This window comes from Sebastes umbrosus, chromosome 10 (assembly GCF_015220745.1).
Source record: "Sebastes umbrosus isolate fSebUmb1 chromosome 10, fSebUmb1.pri, whole genome shotgun sequence".
Classification (NCBI taxonomy): domain Eukaryota; kingdom Metazoa; phylum Chordata; class Actinopteri; order Perciformes; family Sebastidae; genus Sebastes; species Sebastes umbrosus.
Window position 1 is genome coordinate 27,871,155 of NC_051278.1, and position 21,791 is coordinate 27,892,945.

Sequence of the window (21,791 nt, forward strand, 5' to 3'; positions counted from 1 at the left end):
CACATAAACACACACCTCCCAGCGTGTATTTGGAAAGGAGTGAAACTCTTCTCAGTTTTTAAGTGAAAGCTTTTATACAGCCTGCTAAAAACGTCCAAACTGTTTGTGTGAGCACATACACATCCTCACTGTTGTGTTTGGTATTATTAACGTATTTAACGGGATGCAGATGTGAAGTCAGTTTCCAGACATTTGGCTTTCATCATCCAGAGAAAACACTCCAGTGTATTTGTGTGTATTATGTGACAAAATGTGTACTTTTGATGTGTGTGTGTGTATTGGAAGTTTATAGATGAAAACACAAATGAGCCTTGACTTTTGCTCTGATCATACATTGGTTTACTGTAACGCTTCAATACCTGAAATACTTTTACGCTCTTGTCTAAGCCAAATACAATACCCCGATATAAATAGATTCTGAAATCTTTCATTCTGCAGATATCAAACGCTGATATTATTCACACAGACTGAAAATGCCACATTCTTTAGGAACAACAGAGCGACATGAATAATGTGCATAAGTTGTTGGTTTTCTAGTCGTTCTTTTTTCCATTCATTGGAGACATGTCCTCTCATCACGCAGCTGTGGGAAAGCAAACCACCTACTGACAGCACACTTTATCATGAAAATGAGTGAGGAATAGAAAGGGGTATAGTTCAAGGAGGATAACTGTGTTTTGCAGTGAGCTTGTGATTTACTGCATCTAAAGCCTGCATCATAAAGTTAGTAAGTTATATGGGCAATATCTGTCTTAATGTACATAGAAAATGATTATGAAGTGTTTTCACCACCTCTTTCCTGTACTTACTTACTTGTGAATCTATGTGTGTTCATCATTTTGTTTCTATCTGAGACATTTCTGCTCCACATGGTGCAGACTGTCTGTGTTTTTGGATCTCAAACACTCGTTATATAGATGATGCCATGGAGACCAGACAGACAGGAGGAGATGCTCGGAGCAGAATCAGCTGACAGCTCAATGGACACATATTGACTTCTCTCACAGGCCACAAAGGCTAACTTCAAGTGTGTGTGTGTGTGTGTGTGTGTGTGTGTGTGTGTGTGTGTGTGCGTGCGTGCGTGTGTGTGCGTGCGTGTGTGGGTGAGTGTGTGTGTGTGTGTGAGAAACTAAGAAAGAAAAAAGATAGTAGAAGCCTGGAGGAAAAGAGCAAAGTGTTTGAGTAAGGTTCTCTCAGCTTGGAGTGAAAGGTGACTTCAGAGGGTCTCAGATCAAAGTGCTCCGATCACACAGGACGCACACACTTTACACTCACTTTACTCTATTCCTTCCCAAACCTGTGTGAGCCTGCACTAACAACAAACGTGTGCAGTGCGGTTTGCATAAGCTACAGATCCAAATGGAAGTAATTTGTCTGTAACACACACGCGCACACACACGCACACGCACACACACACACACACATGAAAGTTATAGATGGGGGCCAATTTGCGACATGTCATGGGGGAGAAGTCAGAGCACATCCAAGTATTTCAACATATCTGCCCCGATCAGAGAGATTTACTTTCGTCTTCTGAGGTGAATGGACTGTAGTAGTATGGTTACATAAGCTGAGTTTGGCAGCACATCCTCTTGCCCAATTGTTTCGTTCTTTCTTGCATTAACAAGTTCGGGGTCTGTATCTTTCCCGAAAGTAACACTCAGCTCTATTCTCACAGGGAATTGTTCACAGAAATGGTTTATCTTCTTTAAAATGGAAAGTAAAAGTAAGTGTTGACACACACTCACATTTCCCCAGTGTTTTGGGAACATATGAATTGTATTCTCATACAACAGTTCGTATGATATCTTATGAAAAGTTATTCCTAATTTTTTGGGTGGTTTCCTGTGAATGTCCAGCGTCAAATTCCCCTCCAGTCTTTTCGAAATAAACTTCCGTCTTCACAGGAAACAACTTAATTAGGTTTAGGAAAGATCGTAGTAAAGTTACGCCACACATGAAGTGGTTACACGACACCGGAAGTGGTGAAACTTAGAGAAGTTACGTGGCAAAAACTACTTAGTTAGGTTTAGGAAAAGATCGTGGTTTTGGTTAAAATAACACAGGAAGTGGCCGGAACTTAAGTACGAAAGTTACGTGACAAATAAATCAACATTGACCTCTGGTTTCACATGGGACACAAACACTGGTCTGTGGTGTTTTTTGACCTACCTATCCACCCCGACTTCCTCCCTACATGGTGTTTGTTGCTCCTTGAATGAATATGTGTGTTTCCGGCGATGTAAGGTGTATTGGGCACCTTGCACACACACTGAACATACATGCTACCTGCTATGTTCTACTCACGCCTGCGTCCAGTATATTCATCTGAGCTGACAAGGTGGTGTAGAGTTCTGTGGCCCATCTGTCCGTCTTGGAGGTCCTCACTCCAGGGGTCCAACTCCTGCTCTCTGCATGAGTCATTTCGTATTGTACTCTCAAAGAACACGGTAAGTACTTTTTGACTGCGAGTGTAAATCACACGTCAGGTTTTGCTCTGAAGGTCTGAAGGCATTTAGCAGAGTGATGTCCTCAAGGGTCTTTAGAACTTTGAGAACCTTGAGAACATTTTACGACTGCCAAGTTTGATCAACTCTCTTTTTGTTGTTCGGTCCGTCTCTGCATGTCTCTCTATCAATTTCCCTTTTTTCAGTCTCTTTTGTTAGATTTCTGACATTTAAATACTTTTGTGTTACCAAAGCAGATAGAAGACGAAAATAGTGGATAAAGCAAATGTGATTCTATCACAAACTGGTTATACAAAAGAAAAAATATCATAATCAGAATGTGGTCTATGTGTTTTTGGATATAGGAAGTGGACGTAATCACCGTGATGTCACCTATTGGTTAGTGGACTGCCGTTTTGAAGCTTCGAGTTCGGTATTTTGGTCGTCGCCATCTTGGATTTTTTGCAACCAGAAATTACCCGAGAAGGTGGAGCTAAGTACAACCAAATGCTGAATAAAATAGGTTATGATTAACTTTCGAAAAAGACGAAAACACAATGTGAAACGGTTGTAAGACGAAAACACAGACAACTCCCAGACCGGACAACGCCGTGGTAGTGACCTGTCAATCACAAGGTAGCCACACCCTAAAGCATCCCCTACTTTATGGTCTATTTGACTCTAAATGGGACCATAATTTACAAAATGAACATCATGCTGTATTGAAGAAGACTTGAAACTAGCGATTGAGAGCATAAACTCATGTTTACAATGTTTACTGAGGTAATAAATCAAGTGAGAAGTAGGCTCATTTTCTCATAGACTTCTATACAATCAGACTTATTTTTGCAACCAGAAGAGTCGCCCCCTGCTGGCTATTAGAAAGAATGCAAGTTTAAGGCACTTCCACATCGGCTTCACTTCTCAGACCCTGCAGAGTTTCCCCACTGGTTTTCTAGTTCTGCTCTAGGAAAATGAATCTGTCCGCGATGACAGAATCCGTCACATGCCAATAGATTGTTAAACATTCCTCAACTGCTATTAACCTTTAAAGAGACCACGTGAGCCAGGAGGCAGGAGTATGGATGGCTGAACGTATTATGTTGGAGTGGCCCGTTTCCATAGATCAGACTTTGGTTTGAGAACGTACAGGCAACTGGCCCCAGTGGGGGATCTGCCACCGCTCCATTGAGGCTCTGAGAGGCTGAGGGCCTGCTGGCTGAGCCTTTGTCTGGTTTCCTCTACATCCTCCAGAGAGTCACGAGCCCTGTGCCTTCACACCGCCATATGGACCACCTCAATGGCCTGCCAACAATGTGTTTAGCCATAGATGTTGAATCAAAGGAGAAACAATGTGTTGGGCAATGGCTTTATAATCACTTGTAGGTTGTAGGCAAAAAAATACATTTTCTGCCTCATTTTATCTTTTCTAATAAAAAGTCCACGTCAAATAACATGGCACTATGTCCCATCTTTTTTCTGGGCAGAGTCCCCATATTTGAGGCACTGTCTCCCTCGCTGCCCTCGCTAATTAGCGCTCTCTCTTTTCTTATTTTGAATAAGACTTAGCGTCGAGTTTTGATCTTCTGTGTTGTTCTTCCAAAGGGTTTGCCAACCGCACAACATCCTCCTTGCGTCACAATACTGTCGTCGCGTAGACCCTTTAATCAAATTTTAAATTTTTGCGACATATCGCACATGACTCGAGATCCTGTTTCTTGTACATGCAGCACACAAATCATAATATTGTTACTGCGTGTAAAGAAACTAGAGCCGGAGTCATACAGTATTAATAACAAACAGCAGAGTGTTTACGTTCTGATACTTCTTGCGATACAGTGAGTATAAGTTTTCCGAGGTCCTCTCAAATAAAATCTTGTCACTTCAAAGTCAGTTTTTTACGGTTTCAGCTGTGAGGTTATGCCAGAATGAGCCACATGAATCACAGCTGGTGTTGAGCTAACTGGTAAGGATGGTGATGGATCCGTAGAGTTTGACACCTGGTGCTGTCCGGCCACGGGAACAAAAAAAAACCCTCAGCTGCTTCTGTGATGTTGCCCAGGAGGAGCCGAGGAGCAGCCCAGAGACACGTTAATGTTCATGCTGAATCAGTTTTTGAAGTCAAGACTGATGATATACTGTTGTCATGCAGTTATGGCTTTTGTAAATCGGAGGAATGCTATTACAGTCGGTATATCATCTTGATTCTTTCCCGAAAACTCTCTTGAGTAGTTTTTTTTCAACGGGTCATAGAGATCTGTGGTTCACTCTCACCACATTTAAAAAAATAACGTATTAAATTGAGGATTGCAAAGTTAGCAGAAAATGTCCTGATTTTGATATCCTGTAAAGCAAAATTGATTTGGTTCTGTTCCTTTAATGTAGTTTCTCAACTCTGCATAAGCTGACAGCGGTGAACCAGGAACTGTGTATATACATACACATTTATCCACGTGGGTGTTACCATTTTGCAACTGTACGTAAACACCAGGACAGATTCACAAACACTATTTTTCTCACAAGCAAAAACTTACTGCAGTTTATTTTGTCATTGGAACAGAAAACCACAACACAAACAATATGCCTCATGCTTTAGTCAAAACCGCATGTTTGATCCCTGACAAAGGCGCTGACACACAATCCCCCTTTCTCTCTCTGTTTCCCCCCCCCCTCTTTCTTTTCCCCATTTCTTTAAGCCTCTTTGGCTCTTACATTAGTCGAAGCATCCTCACACAGTTGACGTTTTTGGCTATTAAACCTGATCAATTCGTGTGATAAAAAAGCCCTAAAGACACATGGAGCCTGTTAACATTTCATTATTCATACATTCCTGTGTGTCGATCAGCACATTGATCCGCGTCTGTCATCAAGCTGGTATGTGGCCACGTTTCTGAGTGTTGGGAGAGATGCTGCTGAAACAGGTGAAGAAGTGCCAGAAACAGCTGACACATAGATCACCATGTAGTGTTTCTTAGTTTAGATTGAAACAAAGCGAACAACAACCCTGATAGAAATAGCATTTAATATCAAATTGATTCATTTTGGAGACATAAGAAACTATCTTTCTGTGCAAATGCTCTCTGTAAGATGCTACAGCGGAGCCATTTGTTTGAGTTTTTACACCTGATAACAATATCATTTCATCACCTTGTTTGAAAGTGAACCCATAAGGAATCAGTTCTCTAACCACCGCTTTTCATATTTTTTCCTGTTCATTTTTAAACAAAAAAAGCATCTTGGCTCTTATTTCTGGCAGAAGAGACGAGCTGTAAATATTCAGTAATACAACAAAAATACTGTCCCAAGCCATAAAAACATTCAGCTATTCAAATTGAGCAGTATTCTTATTTCACTGTGACAGTATGAGGCCATCTACAGCTATCCTCCATCCTCCAACTCCCACAGAGATTACATTTACATTTTGGAATTCATATCAGAGACTCGTCAAAGGCGAATGAGAAAGGTCATTTTTGCTGAAAAAAGAAAACACAATTCTGTGTTGAAAATCCAGCCAAAAGTGCAGATTGTCCATTCTGGAATAATTACAGATCATGGAGCAATCATCATAGCGTCCAGTCTCTGGTGCATGAATTTGCTAAGTGCGTTGGACATATCATGTTTCCAAGACTGATCAACTATTTTCTTCAATTACTTTCCCCCCAATTTAGCCGCATCTTTCTCCTTTCCCTTTGCCACCCCCATGTTGGGTCAACCCCCCCTGGTCTTTCTATTCTCAGTCCTTCGCTGAGCCGTAACACCACAGCTGCTGTCCCTTTACTGCTTTTCCATGCCCAGGTCACTACATAAAAGCCTTAAAGAGCGTTTAAAGAGAGAGTTAAAGCTACAGCTGTCAATCAGAATGACAGAGCAGCTTACTGTCACTTTTTATGTTCCCTCTTTGTAACATAGCAGGCTATAATAGTAGCTCTTAGTGTGCTCGGGTACAGGTCTGTAACTGCAATCATAGGCCTATTAATCAAAGTGAGGAAACGGCACCAGCGGAGAAGCGAAGACAGAGTATCTTGTCCTCTTTCGCTTGGACAAATACAAGATATTGTTACATGCTATTCATCCTGCATGGCGCCTTTGAACTAATTCCCCAGCTGGGACACAGAGGGTGATTTTTCACCAAGGCATAAATGAACATGAAGGGGATTATGTGTACGGATTCACTTGCACTGACACACAATCACACAAACTTATTCACACACATAGAAATACACAAAAACAAACATGGGTGTATGTTAAGACATAAAAATGGATTTCATGGGGCAAAAACACTTTATTTATAGTATGGAAACTGAATTATGACGTGTGTTGACATGGCAGTCTGTTGGCTCGGAGTTATTTGCCTCCGCTCCTCTATTCCTAATGGGCTGTGTGATCCTCGGGGCCTCCTGTGGGCTCGCTATCGGCAACACGCGTACGTCACCGATGCTCTCCGAGGAGCAGAGCAGATGACAAATGAGCACAGGACCTTAAGCAAAAGACTGGCAGGAGAGGGAGAACACAGGAAACAGAGTCACTGACAGGTAAGAAGAGAGGACAAGAGGAGAGACGATGTAGAGGAAAGACAAAGTAACAAGAGTTGAGGGAGAGAAATGAGCACCAGCTAAAGTTCTGTTTCCAGAGCTGGCTTTGATTAGTGACCACGCTCTGTTCCTCATTAACTCTCAACAGCGTGGAGGTGTAGCAGAGAGAAAGAGAGCTGACTCTCTCTGGGAGGTTATACTATGAAGGGTGAGAAGACCTGTGCCGCTCCAAATTCATCCTCTGCGCATTCCCCCCTTCAAACTATAATTCAATAACAGCTTCTGATCTGATTGGTGTTTCCACTCGGGGATTCACGGCCTTTACTGGTGTCAAATATGTGTGCAGCTAGAATAAAGTGATATCCACTGTGGAGCTAAAGGCCTCACCTGCGATAAAATGTGTTGTTATCTTCATCAGTGAGGCAAAGCTGCAGGAACAGAGCAGAGAAATCTTTTATCTCTCCTCAGTGCTCCATTCTGCATGGAAACATTTAGATTGCACTGCATTACTTATTTTTGCCATGTTAGCTGCAGTATATGGATGGCAATGTTGGTCTGTCGGTTAGTTTGGTCCAGACTGAAATAACTGTTATAAATGATCAACACGTTCTCATACCACCACTCTGTGTCAAGCCCCTTGGTGTCACGTCCACGCCGCTTGGTGTCACTTTAATTTCGTCATCAAAACCACTATAGTTAACCTTGGCTTCACTTATGCAACAAAGCCATTAGGTTTAGGAAAAAAATACATGGCTTGGCTTAAAACTACTACTTTTGTACAATGAAAATGACACTAAACGTTGTGAACACGGGACACAAACGAAGAGCTGATTGTAACGTGACGCACGGAACACGAACAGTGGTCTCCTGGATGGAAACCTTGTGCTTGATGTTTCTCCACCCATCACTCCACCTGCATGTCATCCTCTCGTCAGACAGTTTGTATTCAAGTCCTGGTTTTCAGTTCAGTCTTCGGAAAACAAACTGCTTACAGCCCTAGGCTTTACTTAGCGTTTCCAGCTGCTGTTGACTCTTAGACTCTTGTTACAAGGTAACTTCAGGATGCATTGCAATCTTACTGATTACTTAGAAAATGCGATTAAATTATTAAATATAATACATTTTTATTTGATATATTATCAAGCCAAATAACAGCCTAGAGATAAGGCACTGATGTTAGCAGGGTAGAAGCATGATACGTAGCCTTGGCTCATCATAAACACAAACACAGTTGGAGACATACATCATTTATATACCGCACTGGCCCAGATCGAAGAATATATCTTTTTTTCTGTAAATAGGTTTGAATAAGTGGGAATTGTTCTATTATTTTATCACTAGAAAATTCCATATTCAGAATATCAGATATTCTTTTTGAATGGAAAGAGTAACGTTGTAACACCAGCTCCTACAGAGAGTGTTGCATTATGGGATGTTTCTACAGCCTTAATGTTGTGTATGTGTTGTGCATTTAAAGTGTGTCTGGTAGTTAGTAAGCCTTGAAAGTGTTTAGTTAGCACCGTTTAACGTATGGTGTAGTTTCTGACGACTTATGTCTTTTGCTTTTGCAAAAACGTATCAAAAGCGTCACCAAAATTTTCAGCAGAAGCGGAGCAAGAACAGAATCATCTGTCCAGCAGCCAAGAATCACCGGTGAAACTGAATGTCTTGATGAGGGGCTCAAAAAGTGACTCATGTGATTTAAAGACAAGACGTCTTATATTCAAGCCAATAGAGTAGGCTATATACATGAAGTGTAAATATGGGTGGTCTTTGAAGTAGTCACATTAACCACCACAAATGCTCTTTTCAACTTTCTCCACATGTGGCCCGACCACTTGACCATGCAAGCCTGACCAAGGTTTTTATGCTTATGAGGTCATAAACTCAAACATGTTACACGCACGCACGCACACACACACTCTAACGGCAGGTGTTGCTAAACACTGTGATGAAGTACAACAGAAACCATTAAACTTTCACTGGGGCTAATTTGTATGTCTGTTGTAGCAGGAATAGCTGCAGGATTGAGTGCACGCTTGGAGGAACCCTGATCCATACTTGAACGAAAACAGAAATAAATGACTCTAAAGTGGTGGTGAAATGAGATCTGTTTGTCCCGTACTTCAGAGGACAAAATGACGATGAAGAAAAATGGTCAAATTTATGCTTGTCACTTTCCAAACCCACAGTGGGCCAGTTCCAATGGCCGCTAATGTCTTTGGTGTTCTGCTCACTCTTTGCCAAACTACAGGGACGGGCTATTTTTCACAGCGGGAAGTTTAGCAGCTCATTCACAAATTGACCTCCTCATCCATCTTCTCTACACTATTCTCCTGCGACAGTGACTTCACACTCCTGTCATGTCCTTTTCACCGCACACAGCTGAGGGATGGTTGTTCTCATTGCGAAAGGATTCGTAAAAGTTACCATCTGTAAAAGAAAACAAAAAATACATGTACTTTTCTGTCCTGATCAATGAGGACCATGTGAATGAAATCTATTTAATTCTAATCTAATTCAGAGTTGTGGTTCGGGTTTAGGGTTAAAATTATAATTAGTTTTAGACTGTAGTGTAGATAATTTGTTTTCGCTGTTTTTGCCCTTCATCTACACAAGAAGCCAACTTGTCTCTGCTTCAGGGTCTCTCTTTGAGGAGTTATTTCTATTGGCATGTTTTTTGGAGTCTGTTGTATGACGAGCAGTTTACCAAAATATAAAACGATTTGAATCTCAATGTACTATTGCCAAAGTTATCGTTAGCCTAGAGGTACTTAATAAATCAGTAGTTTATACTTGCTGACAGAAAGAGAGAGATGGCAGATCTTTACCCAGGCAAAGTTTAAGAATCTGTTTATGTTTGTCACATCCGTTTAGCCGTGGTCTTTATTTTCCATTTTTAGTTATAATGCCCCCATCCCAGCATTTTCCAACCGCAAATGACCCAAAAGAAGAGGGAAAAGAAGAGCATTTTTCATGTGTATTTGTGTGTGTACGGATGGCAAGCGTTTAGAAAACGATCTGAAAAGGCTAGTTTGGACACAAAACCTTTAACACATTAACGCCTTTAAAAACAAAAACATACATTTGTCTGCATTAATGTAGACATGGCCTATGGTCCGACGGGTATTGATGAGGGTTTAAGTTGGCCTTGGGGAGGTGAATGTAACCAAATAAGGTTTACATTAACAACAAAGGAAATGTGTTATGTCATAGTTTGTTAGAATACAATACTCGTTTTTTCAATCGTTTATATATTTAATAGAAACGTTTCTATGTAAGTATCTGTATCGGTGTGTGTGTGGGAAGGCATGGAGGTTCCCAGTGGCCTTGTCTCTGGACCTTAACAGGACTTTGTTAACCCCAGACTCCCCTGACAAAAGCTGCTTTGTGTCTGAGAGGCTGTGTGCGCACTGAAAAGGTTTCAGGAGGTGAATGTGAAATAAGGTTTCCTCTTTTCTTCTTTTTGCAGCCATTTCTTTCACTTCCTCGCTTTACAAATGCATGGATGCCATTAACAGGGAATCAAGACCATTCAAGAGGTGCATAATGGTCAAGAAGCTGTGATAATCTGCTGCTCAGATGTTGGCTGGCCGTTGAAATCTGAGCCTGGAACTGTATGTCTGTCTGTGGGTCTGTGTGGCAGCTATTCAGCTACTGTGGCTTTCACTTGAATCCCATTAAAGAGGACACGCAGAACAAATGTGCGGAGTCCAATCAGTGTAGCAAAGCTCTGCTTTTCCCTCGCTCTCTCCCGCTTTCAGAAAGCTCATTCTCTTTGTTTTTTTGGTCACAACACTTCATAACAGTCAAACAGGCAACAGCCATTTCTGCCGTTATTATGTGACAATGGTAGAGAACCGGAGAACAGTGTATTTTCTGGATTTCCATGACGCACACACACTCAAGGTACAAAAATATGAGGCGCGGAGCCACGTGGACGTCATTCTAATAGGGTGTTTTTGTGTAAATCTTAACTAAGCCAGTGATGATGCTGAGGGTTTACTACAAGGAACCCTGTGGTGAACATAAAAACATTAAAACCGTCTGCCTTCCAGACATCCCTAACAATCACAGCAGGCCTCCATATGCCATATTTCCAGTATTGTTTCACTGGACAAGCTGTGGTGACACAGGGTTTAGTTGAAAGCCTTTACCTGCGTCGTTAACACCTGGTAATTTATGAAATTGCGGGTTAGAGTTTAGATAAAACCCTCTATGTTAATCTCCCTCTTTGATGCATCTCTTCCTTTCCATATTTTACTGTTCCTCGCAACTCCTTTTTTAAACCCCCTCCTCTTCCTCTGCTCGTTCTGAATCCCTGTTATCAGGTGAGGTTGGTTAGCAGGTCCGTGTCGCTCTGTGATTTTGATAAGAGATGTTTTGTTCCCAGGCCTGCGTAGGGCAGCGCCGGGTGACCCTGAACTGGCTGCCTGCTGTCGATCGGCCCGACCAGACCTCGGGACCCACGGGGGGCTTCTGGGAAGCGTCTGAGCTTTAAGGGCGCTATCTCGACCCTTATAAAACCTGATAACAAGAGGGAAAGGGCAGAGGAAGAGTCACATTTTAACACTTACTACAGTATAAAAGGGTTAAAAGGAGATAAAAGGAATTGATTTTGCATTGTGGAGCAGGGCTGACTCTGTGACCCTTTGTGTGACCGGTAATGAGAGGATACAGAGGAACCATGGCTGCACGGCTGAACGGTTTGCTGACTGTACTGTCTGCGGTGGCTTTTTAAAACAAAGCAAGAGACGATTACGGATCTCTGCTATCTGCTAAAGGCTGTGATGACTCTGCGTCTTAATCGGATTTGAATTATTGCATTATCTAGGAGTAAAAGTAACAATTTAAATATGTATGTTTGGGGAATTTGCTTATTTTCACTCTTGCAAAGAGTTAGACGAGAAGACTGATACCACCTTCATATCTGTCCACTAAATATGAAGCTGCAGCCGGTTAGCTTAGCTTAGCAGCTTGGCAGTTTGTCCAAAGGTTACAAAATCCGCCGGTCTAAAGCTCACTGATTTTGTCCTTTACCAAAAAGAAGTTTATTCAAGTGTGCTATTAGTATACTTCTTTTAAACTTAAAATAAGAGAGTATACTTTCAGTTTACTTTTTATGTACTCATCAGAGATATACTTAACAAAAGTATACATAAGTATACTTGGCTCATCTTGACAAGTATACAGAAAAGTCTAAGTATAATTGGCTTATACTGACAAGTATACAGAAAAGTCTAAGTATACTTGGCTCATACTGACAAGTATACAGAAAAGTCTAAGTATATTTGGCTTATACTGACAAGTATACAGAAAAGTCCAAGTATACTTGACTCATACTGACAAGTATACAGAAAAGTCTAAGTATACTTGGCTTATACTGACAAGTATACAGAAAAGTTTAAGTATACTTGGCTTATACTGACAAGTACTGTATACAGAAAAGTCTAAGTATACTTGGCTTATACTGACAAGTACTGTATACAGAAAAGTCTAAGTATACTTGGCTTATAGGCCTACTTGTACTTAATCTTTTGATTGAGATATACTTAAGAAAAGTCTAAGTATACTTGGCTTATACTGACAAGTACTGTATACAGAAAAGTCTAAGTATACTTTGCTCATACTGACAAATATACAGAAAAGTCTAAGTATACTTGGCTTATAGGCCTACTTGTACTTAATCTTTTGATTGAGATATACTTAAGAAAAGTCTAAGTATACTTGGCTTATACTGACAAGTACTGTATACAGAAAAGTCTAAGTATACTTTGCTCATACTGACAAGTATACAGAAAAGTCTAAGTATACTTGGATCATACTGACAAGTATACAGAAAAGTCTAAGTACACTTTGCTCATACTGACAAGTATACAGAAAAGTCTAAGTACACTTGGCTTATACTGACAAGTACTGTATACAGAAAAGTTTTAAACTTAAAATAAGAGAGTATACTTTCAGTTTACTTTTTATATACTTATCGGAGATATACTTAACAAAAGTATACATAGGTGTACTTGGCTCATACTGACAAGTATACAGAAAAGTCAAAGTTTACTTAGCTTATACTGACAAGTGTATCGAAAAGTCTAAGTATACTTTGCTCATACTGACAAATATACAGAAAAGTCTAAGTATACTTGGCTTATAGGCCTACTTGTACTTAATCTTTTGATTGAGATATACTTAAGAAAAGTATAATTAAGTACCCTTGCCTTATAGGCCTACAGAAAGGTATACTTGGCTTGTAGTTGTGCTTACTTTTTGATAGAGTAGCCTATTAAAGTGTGTCGTTTGTTCAGAAAACAAAATATAAATACGACTCTTTCTTGACCTGGTGCCGTAAAACCATGGGTGACTGTCTCTGGTCTTTATGCAAAGCTAAGCAAACCGCTGGCTGTAGCTTCATATTTGACAGACTCACATATATGAATGGTATCAATCTTCTCATCTAAGAGCCTTTTTGCAAAATGTAGATTTATTCCTTTAAGGCTTTTCAATGAAGCATTAAAAAGCGGTTATCGTCCAGTCCTCGGGACATTCGGTAAAGAAATGGAGTTATCTTTACATTCGGATTGTTGAAGACATAAAAGCATCATTAGCATATCTACATCTCTCTCATCTCACTCCAAAATAAGCAAAAAATGTTGCTTGTATGTGTAAGCGTGACAGCTACCTCTGGAAGAGATTACAGCGTCCCTTCTACTAGTTCCATATCTGTGGTCGCGGCAGTTTCTGTTGTCCTGATATATTAGGTGTCCCCTCTCCATATTTTATTTCTGAGGTTTGAACTCTATCTGCATTGGCTTGTCTGTCAGTGTCTGCCACAGGGCTAAAGTGAAAGTTATACTCCCTGTGGGTAAATCATTCATATTTGCGCAGCTGGCCAGGATGGCGTGGAAAGACTTAAAGAAGTATTTGGACAACTAAACAATGTTAATTTGAAACCTATTAACATTCTACATCAGTTCGGGTTGAGGAAGATATTTTCAACGCTTAACAAGCGCAGAGAGCAACATTTGTTTTCTGTTGAGGAGGCTTGCCATACATTTTCGCCCGTGAAATCGCAATCACCGAGCGGGACCCTATGCTGCATGGAAGAAATGTGAGTTGAAAAACAGTTTGTTCTCTCGTGTTCAAAATATTTGCCTGTATGTCAAGCTGCGGGTGTCTGAGACAGTATTTTTTTTTTTTTTGCTGTGTTATGTTGTTTTGGCAGAGGTAATTATTTTTTCCTTTAATTGAATCTGTCTGGAGCTTAATGGACTGATCCTGACAGATTAGGCTGGTTTCCTGTCCCCCACCCTGCCCCCGCAAACACATACACTGGTGAGCACTCCACTTAAGAAGTTATGACTTGTAAAGACAGCCCGAGGCTATTATAACCAGCCATAATCCAACGTGTCCTTTAAGACAAACACTATCACATGCAGCTTTCACACACGTGCAACAGTTTTGGGGCTACTGGGATCACACTCCGGCCTCACGACCACAGCTTAGGGCTGGACGTTGGTTAAATGGGCGCTCGGTCGCCTGGTGTGTGATTTATGATGAGCTTTCTGAACAGAACTTGGGAGTCTCCTCATGTAACTATGTACTGCCAGTGTTAGTTTACAGCAAACGCTCGCGTCGCCTTGATCCTTTGGATGTAGCCCTTCTGGAAATGAACGTGGCAGCATGTGGTGGTCTGAATTAATACAGATAAACAACTATAAATTGTTTATAGATGCAGTTAATTTGTTTTTCTAAAAGGGCTGAATAATATGGTTTTGATAAATGTCAGAAAATTAGCCTTTCATTTCAGGAACAGAAAGAGGATTTACAGTCTTTAATTTACTGTGAAAGTCATGATGCCTCTTTTATAAATCACTTGGTCTGTTTTAATTAATTCTATGATCAATAAGACAGCTAAGAACCGATTGATTCATTTTGTTCATTGTGCTATTCATTTGTATTATTGTGAATTGTATTTTTCGTGTAGCATATTTGCATTCATTATTAGATCCCTTTTATATATGTGTGTGTCTGCATTGTCTTTGTGTCAGCGAGAGATGTTCACTGCAGGTTTATCTGTTTAGACTGTGGTCAGGCAGCTTGTTTCATGGGGTCCTCGGGGAAACGTCTCCAGCACGGACTCAATTTGTGAAGCAATTCGGCTCTTTTTTCACATAAAAGAGAATTGTTTTCCTCTCTGCGTATTCGGTCTTTGTCAAGCGTGGGTGATGGTCTACATCAAGCGTGCAGGCTTATAAAGACAACATGGGTGTAAACAGTTGCTCGGCGCATGAATAAACCAGGAGCAGACTGGAAATGAAATAGGTGCTTTCCATTAGAACACATGCCGTTCACCGTCTGATGACTTTGACTTATCAGTCAAAAAGTTGCTTTTACTGTCATGCCAGCTGCAGTTAGGACATGAAATATGACGTATATTCAAGAGAAAATAAACAGCTATTTTGCCAAAAACCTGTTTGAACTGTTATGAACCATTTCTTCAACTAAAAGAAAATATATACACTCATACAGCACGATTAACAAAGCCGACCGCTGTTTATGATGCTGACGTAAAACAGTCAGTCGTTCTCCATCAAGCTTGCATCATTTGTTTGTGTTAGGATACAGATAACCCGATTGGTTTTTCTCTTAGTACGGAAAAGAAACCTTAACTGTCCCAACAACCTAAGTGTATTATAATCGCTGCTTATGTGCTTTTATTCCCCCACATGTGACAAATGGTATGACGCATATACCAATTAGCGCGTGTGTTTTTACAAGAGAAACCATGAACTCTGCACCAGTTATAGCACAGGTCTGGCACATGTTGGTGTGTGTATGAGGAGAGGAGGGGCTCTATTTGTGTACCCGGCCGTGTGCATGTGCATAGATGTTGAAAATAACGTATGTGAGTGCGCTGAAATAAGTGACATCTGTCGTTTGCTTTCTTTTTGATAATTATACTCTTTATTTATTGGAAATTTGCCTTTGGCTTCACAGGTTAAAACACATCATAGTAAATCACAATACATTATAGCACAACATGCACAGACAACAATAACGGATATGGTCCCAGTGTGAATGGTGTTTACGAATTTAGCAAATATAATACATCTGGTTTGAAAGACTTTTTGTAAATGTTCTTGGTTGCTGCGGCAGATCTATAGAGTCGTCCCGAGGGCAGATTTATGAATTCTTTAAAAAGATAATGAACAGGATCAGACACAATTTGTCAAGGTTTTTGTTTCACCTGCATTTTATATATACATCCCAGTTGTTTTTGTTCTTTCCCAGTGATTTTACTGGCCATATTTGCAATTCTGGATAGCCTATTTTTGTTCTCAGCCCCCAGGTGCCCAGATCATGTTCACATATTAAATGTTAAAACACAAGACTTCAGTAAACAGTCTAAATTCTCGCTTATTTTGTATGAATCTCCTGATTAGATACAAGCACCGCAATGCTTTTTAAAAAACTATGTATTCTGTGTTGGCTGTAAAACTTAAAGTGCAATCAATAAAGGTTCCTAAATTGTTTAATTTTATTTTTGATGTGTGAGGTATGTTATATAATGTATTCTTCCAGGCCATATGTAGTGATACACAGAAGAGTGACGGCGCTGAGTCAAGATGTGAAGGCTCACGACCGTCGATGGCAAACCTGCTGTCGTAATCCTGCATCGTGTTCGGATCGCTCATTCGCAGATTGTGTGCGGTCGCCAGAGGCCACAGTGTCAGAGGTCACAACTGTAAGTATATATCATGGTGCGACCTCCATCAAATATAGTGACCGTGAAATTTGGACAAAGTGCGGTGTCAGGCGTCGAGGCTAATCGACAAATTTGTGTGTGGCATGTGGAGATTGAATGAAGCGTGCTGGATCTCCCCTGAGGTCATGTGAAGTATTCTCCTGAGCATGTCAAGGAAATCTCTGGTGTTTAGATTGAAGACTATATGTATGCTACAAACCCAGAGTTTGATTTGGTTATGTTTGTGCAGTTTGCAAAATGAAATACCAGCTAATGTTTTTTGTCACATCCTGTAAAGTAACTGATGCAGTGATGGAAGAAGTATTCAAATAATCTACTATAGTGAAAGTAGCAATAAAATATTCAAAAACACTCCGTTACCAGTAAAAGTCCTGCAGTAAAAATGTTACTTAAAGGGCCAGTGTGTAGCATTTAGGGGGATCTATTAGACAAAATGGAATTTAATATCAATAATAGGGCTGTCAATCGATTAAAATATTTAATCGCAAATTAATGGCACATTTTTCATCTGTTCAAAATGTACCTTAAAGGGAGATTTGTCTAGTATTTCATACTCTTATCAACATGGGAGTGAAAAAATAGGCTTGCTTTATGCAAATGTATGTATATATGTATTATTCGAAATAATTTAACAACACAAAACAATGATAAATATTGTCCAGAAACCCTCACAGGTACTGCATTTAGCATAAAAAATATGCTGAAATCATAACATGGCAAACTGCAGCCCAACAGGCAACAACAGCTGTCAGTGTGTCAGTGTGCTGACTTGACTATGACTTAACCAAAACTGCATGTGATTATCATAAAGTGGGCATGTCTGTAAAGGGGAGACTCGTGGGTACCCATAGAACCCATTTACATTCACATATCTTGAGGTCAGAGGTCAAGGGACCCCTTTGAAAATAGCCATGTCAGTTTTTCCTCGCCAAAATGTAGTTTAACTTTGGAGCGTTATTTAGACTTCTTTGCGACAAGCTAGTATGACAGTATAGTATGTATGACTTGGTTGGTATCAGTGGATTCCTTTCGATTTTATAGTTTCATATGATACCAGTATCTTCAATCTAGCTTTAAAACTGAGCTCTCTACAACTTAAAAATCGCAAGTTGCGAAATTATTCGCATTAAAATGAATTTGCGTTAACGTGTTATTAACTTTGACAGCCCTAATTAATAAATATGTTATTTATGTGTACTTAAATTATCAAAAGTAAAACTAAAAAATACCTAAAATTTGTACTTAAGCACAGAACACGAGTACATTCACATACACATTACTACCTCATTTCATTTTTATTTAAAAACAAAATATAACTTAACTTGTACTCTTTGCTAATGTATGTTATTTTATGTTTATATTTTTTTATGTTAGTTGTAGTTGCAGGTATATTCATAGTGTATTCTAATATTCTTTGTATTGTGTATTCTACAGATATATTTCTCTATTGTTGATATGTACATTTTATTTATTGTTCCAGTGCATTGCCTGGATCTATCTATCTATCTATCTATCTATCTATCTATCTATCCATCTATCTATCTCTCTATCTATCTATCTATCTATCTATCTATCTATTTAGCTATCTATTTATTTATCTATCTATCTATCTATCTATCTATCTATCTATCTATCTCTCTATCTATCTATCCATCTATCTATCTCTCTATCTATCTATCTATCTATCTATCTATCTATTTAGCTATCTATTTATTTATCTATCTATCTATCTATCTATCTATCTATCTATCTACTTTACAGATTTTATTGGCACACCGCTGCCAAAACTTTCCTATTACTCTCAGGATTTTTTCACTCCTGCTGCAAATGCAGAGATACCGTAGTGACAGAGGTTTTAACCAATCCATGTTTCATTTTGTTGAACATACTGGCGTGACCTCTGGTCTCATCTCACAGTTCTTCTGAAGGCTGCTGAAACCTGGTCTGTAAGTTGAATGTCAGGCTTTATATACCTGTTGGCCTTTAGTTTTATTGCTCTTTAGTCAGGTTGACGTGTACTGGAGCAGATGCAAGGGTTAACAGCGCTGCTGAATCACCCTCTGACCCTAACTATGGGAAGAGCAGGTTGGGAAGAGGACAAACTATAAAGTCATCAGGTGTTCATGCTGCTTGGAAAACTGCCTTTCGATTTCTGGGAATGAGGATTTTTATCAGTGCAGGTGGACTCCAGAGGCGATGGTATTTGTAATTACATGTTGTCAGGAAATCATAACTCTTTGTCTGGATGAAAACCAGTTTAATGACATCTCAGCACTGAAGAGTTGGCTACAAGTTCATATTATAGCCAAACAAATCGTTATCATTTTCGCTTTTACTTTTGCTTTCAAGTAAAGTCATCTACCCCCAGTGAATAACACCTACCAAATATCACTTTCTGGGGATAAACTGAAACGATTATAGTAATTACTACTCATGTTGTTACAGTAACAGAATCATGTTCCTTCATATTTATGTAACCGTTTGCATAAAGGACGTGTTAAACTCTCGTGTTTTGTTGCTGCGTCTTGTTAACTTTAAACACACATTTCATGCGTGACTTATTACTGTGCTGAGTTTCTCCATTTAGACGAATGACCCTGGCTGAAAAGGGACTCATGGGATCTCGCACCTCATATTCACCACCTCCACTAAAACCTAGAAATGAGAGCTCTGCAAGCACTCGGCGTTATGAAATGCCACTGACCTCGCTGTTAACCCTCCACCAATCACTTAAATCGATCTTTTCTGTCTCTGATTATGTCCTCTCCTCTCCTCACCTCTCCGCTTTTACATCAGAGTATCCAATATTTGCGTCTGTTTAAATCATTACCCCTTTCCATGAACTCTTGTTGCCATAGCAACCGGGCCAAGCGAGGATGACCCTTGATGTCAGGGTCACAAGGAGGCTGTTGAGTGTTAAGGACATCCTTGCACTTCCACGCATGCCTTACAGCACTGAGGGCGCAGCGGCAGAGAGGGTTAAAGTGCAGCCATGACCCTTCCTGATGGAGAGCTTCTGTGTGGTCAAACGGGGTCACAGAGGAGCAACGAGAGGTCAGACAGGAGTGACGGGAGGCCAGCATGAAGGCAGCGCATCCATCCAATGGCAGAGCAAAACACGTCACTCTGACAGCGGTCGCGTTCTCATCCATCTTGTCTCAACGGCCCACTTTTCTCTTCATGGTTCCCCTTATTCACCACTTCCTTTACTATTCTATTTTGAAGCTCAGTGGCTGCAACATGAAACATCTTAAGAAGCATTTATCCATTTTTCTTGTCTTGTGGAAATGGATCTTTGAAAATGCAAGACGAGTCTGTGGATAGATGATATTATACACCACTTTTCTGTTATTTAGATCATAAAGCTTAACGTTCTTTCATTTTTAGAGCTCATCTGGTGCCACTCACAGCTTGTTAACCCATCCAACTATGGAAACAGAGTCATTAGGGAGCATTCTCCTCTCATAGGTCTGATGTGATTTATGAATGTGACAAGTGTTCACACTCAGGACGTGCTGTAGTTGTTATTACGGTAAATTCAAACTCATAGTCGTACCAAACACAACCTTTGCTCCCGTCTCATTAGGCCAACAAGTTTGCAGACGCCAGAATAAACAATTTCTGAATTTCTGTCATCAGATCTGTCTTCTCTCATAACACTGCAGAGAATTACTTTTGTTATGAAGTCATTTAAATTCATGTTTTGGGAATTAAGATGTTGGCCAACATTCAGAGTACCCTGAGAGGATATAAGTTGAATTGCAGTCCATCGGTCACATGGTGTTTTTTAACTGATCTTATAATAACGTTAACAATCTTTCTCATTATGATGTTTGAGTCCGCTCTCGCTGCCTCACAAAAACATTCAATTTGCTCTCTGGATACTAATCATATTCTTCAAAAACTCAACCTTTTTTACAGGACATGTTCCCGTGTGAGCATTAAATGCATCCATTTGCACGTACGCACGAACCATGTGCATGCAAAGTTGCAAACTATCAGCCGGAGAGATCTTCCTGGCAGGCTGTCCTCGATCGAGGCCTCCTCTCATTGGTACGATTGGGCAACCAGCTGCAGTTAGCAGAACTCGGCAGCATGGAAACATTTAACCAGGCTGAAGGATGGCCGTCACCCTGACCGCCGCACACACTCATAAAACACAGCCATATGTAAAGGATTGGGAGGATGATGGCTTCTTTTTTGATATTCATGCATGAGGCCAGCGGGCATGACTAATAACATGGTGTTTACAATGTGGCGTATAATAAGACATGATTCCTCTCTCTTAACCTGGATCTTGAACTTAATCATCCAATTTATTAGCTGTCTCTAGGCAGAGCTGAAGTCAGCCGCAGGATTAGGGGTTGTGTTTTTGGAAAAGACTGTACATAAGGTCTAATTTCTTCCAATCAAAGTCATTTTATTTTCTGGATTCTTTAAGTTTCCCAAACATGTGTCCATCCAAATCCCTGATGGCCTCAAACAGTAGCTGCACTTTCTCTGGTCTGGTTTTCAGTGGCCCAGAACTGTAGAACCACAAAACTGATCACCATCTGTTTCGGGCCTCTGAGGATGTTAAATACACCCCTGGTTTGTGGCCTTGACACACACACACAAACACACAAGGGATAAACAAACATACATACTTAAATGCATCATGATAAAGTAACAGTGGAGGGGTTGCATGCCAGTTGGTTGTGTTTATAATGTGTACTGTATTTATGTCCATTGCATCCCCACTGGTTCAAGTTCAACTAAATAATGTTTAGATTTTGTATTTTGTCGTTGTGATTTTCAAGACTTCCTTGACATGTTAAATCTTTGTTTGTTTGCTTTTTTATTGTCATTTTATTTCATTATATGGTAGTGTCCTGACTGATTAGACGTTATTTTTGAGAAATATTGTTAATTGCAACCTAAATATGTCGTAGCATTTAAGTGCATAAGTTACTTTTAGTCGCTGACTGAAGTTGTTAAATTATTTGGTCTATTCCTTGAAAATCTCTACTATATCTGTGAGCAACTGCGTAGCTGTGGGCGGGCCTA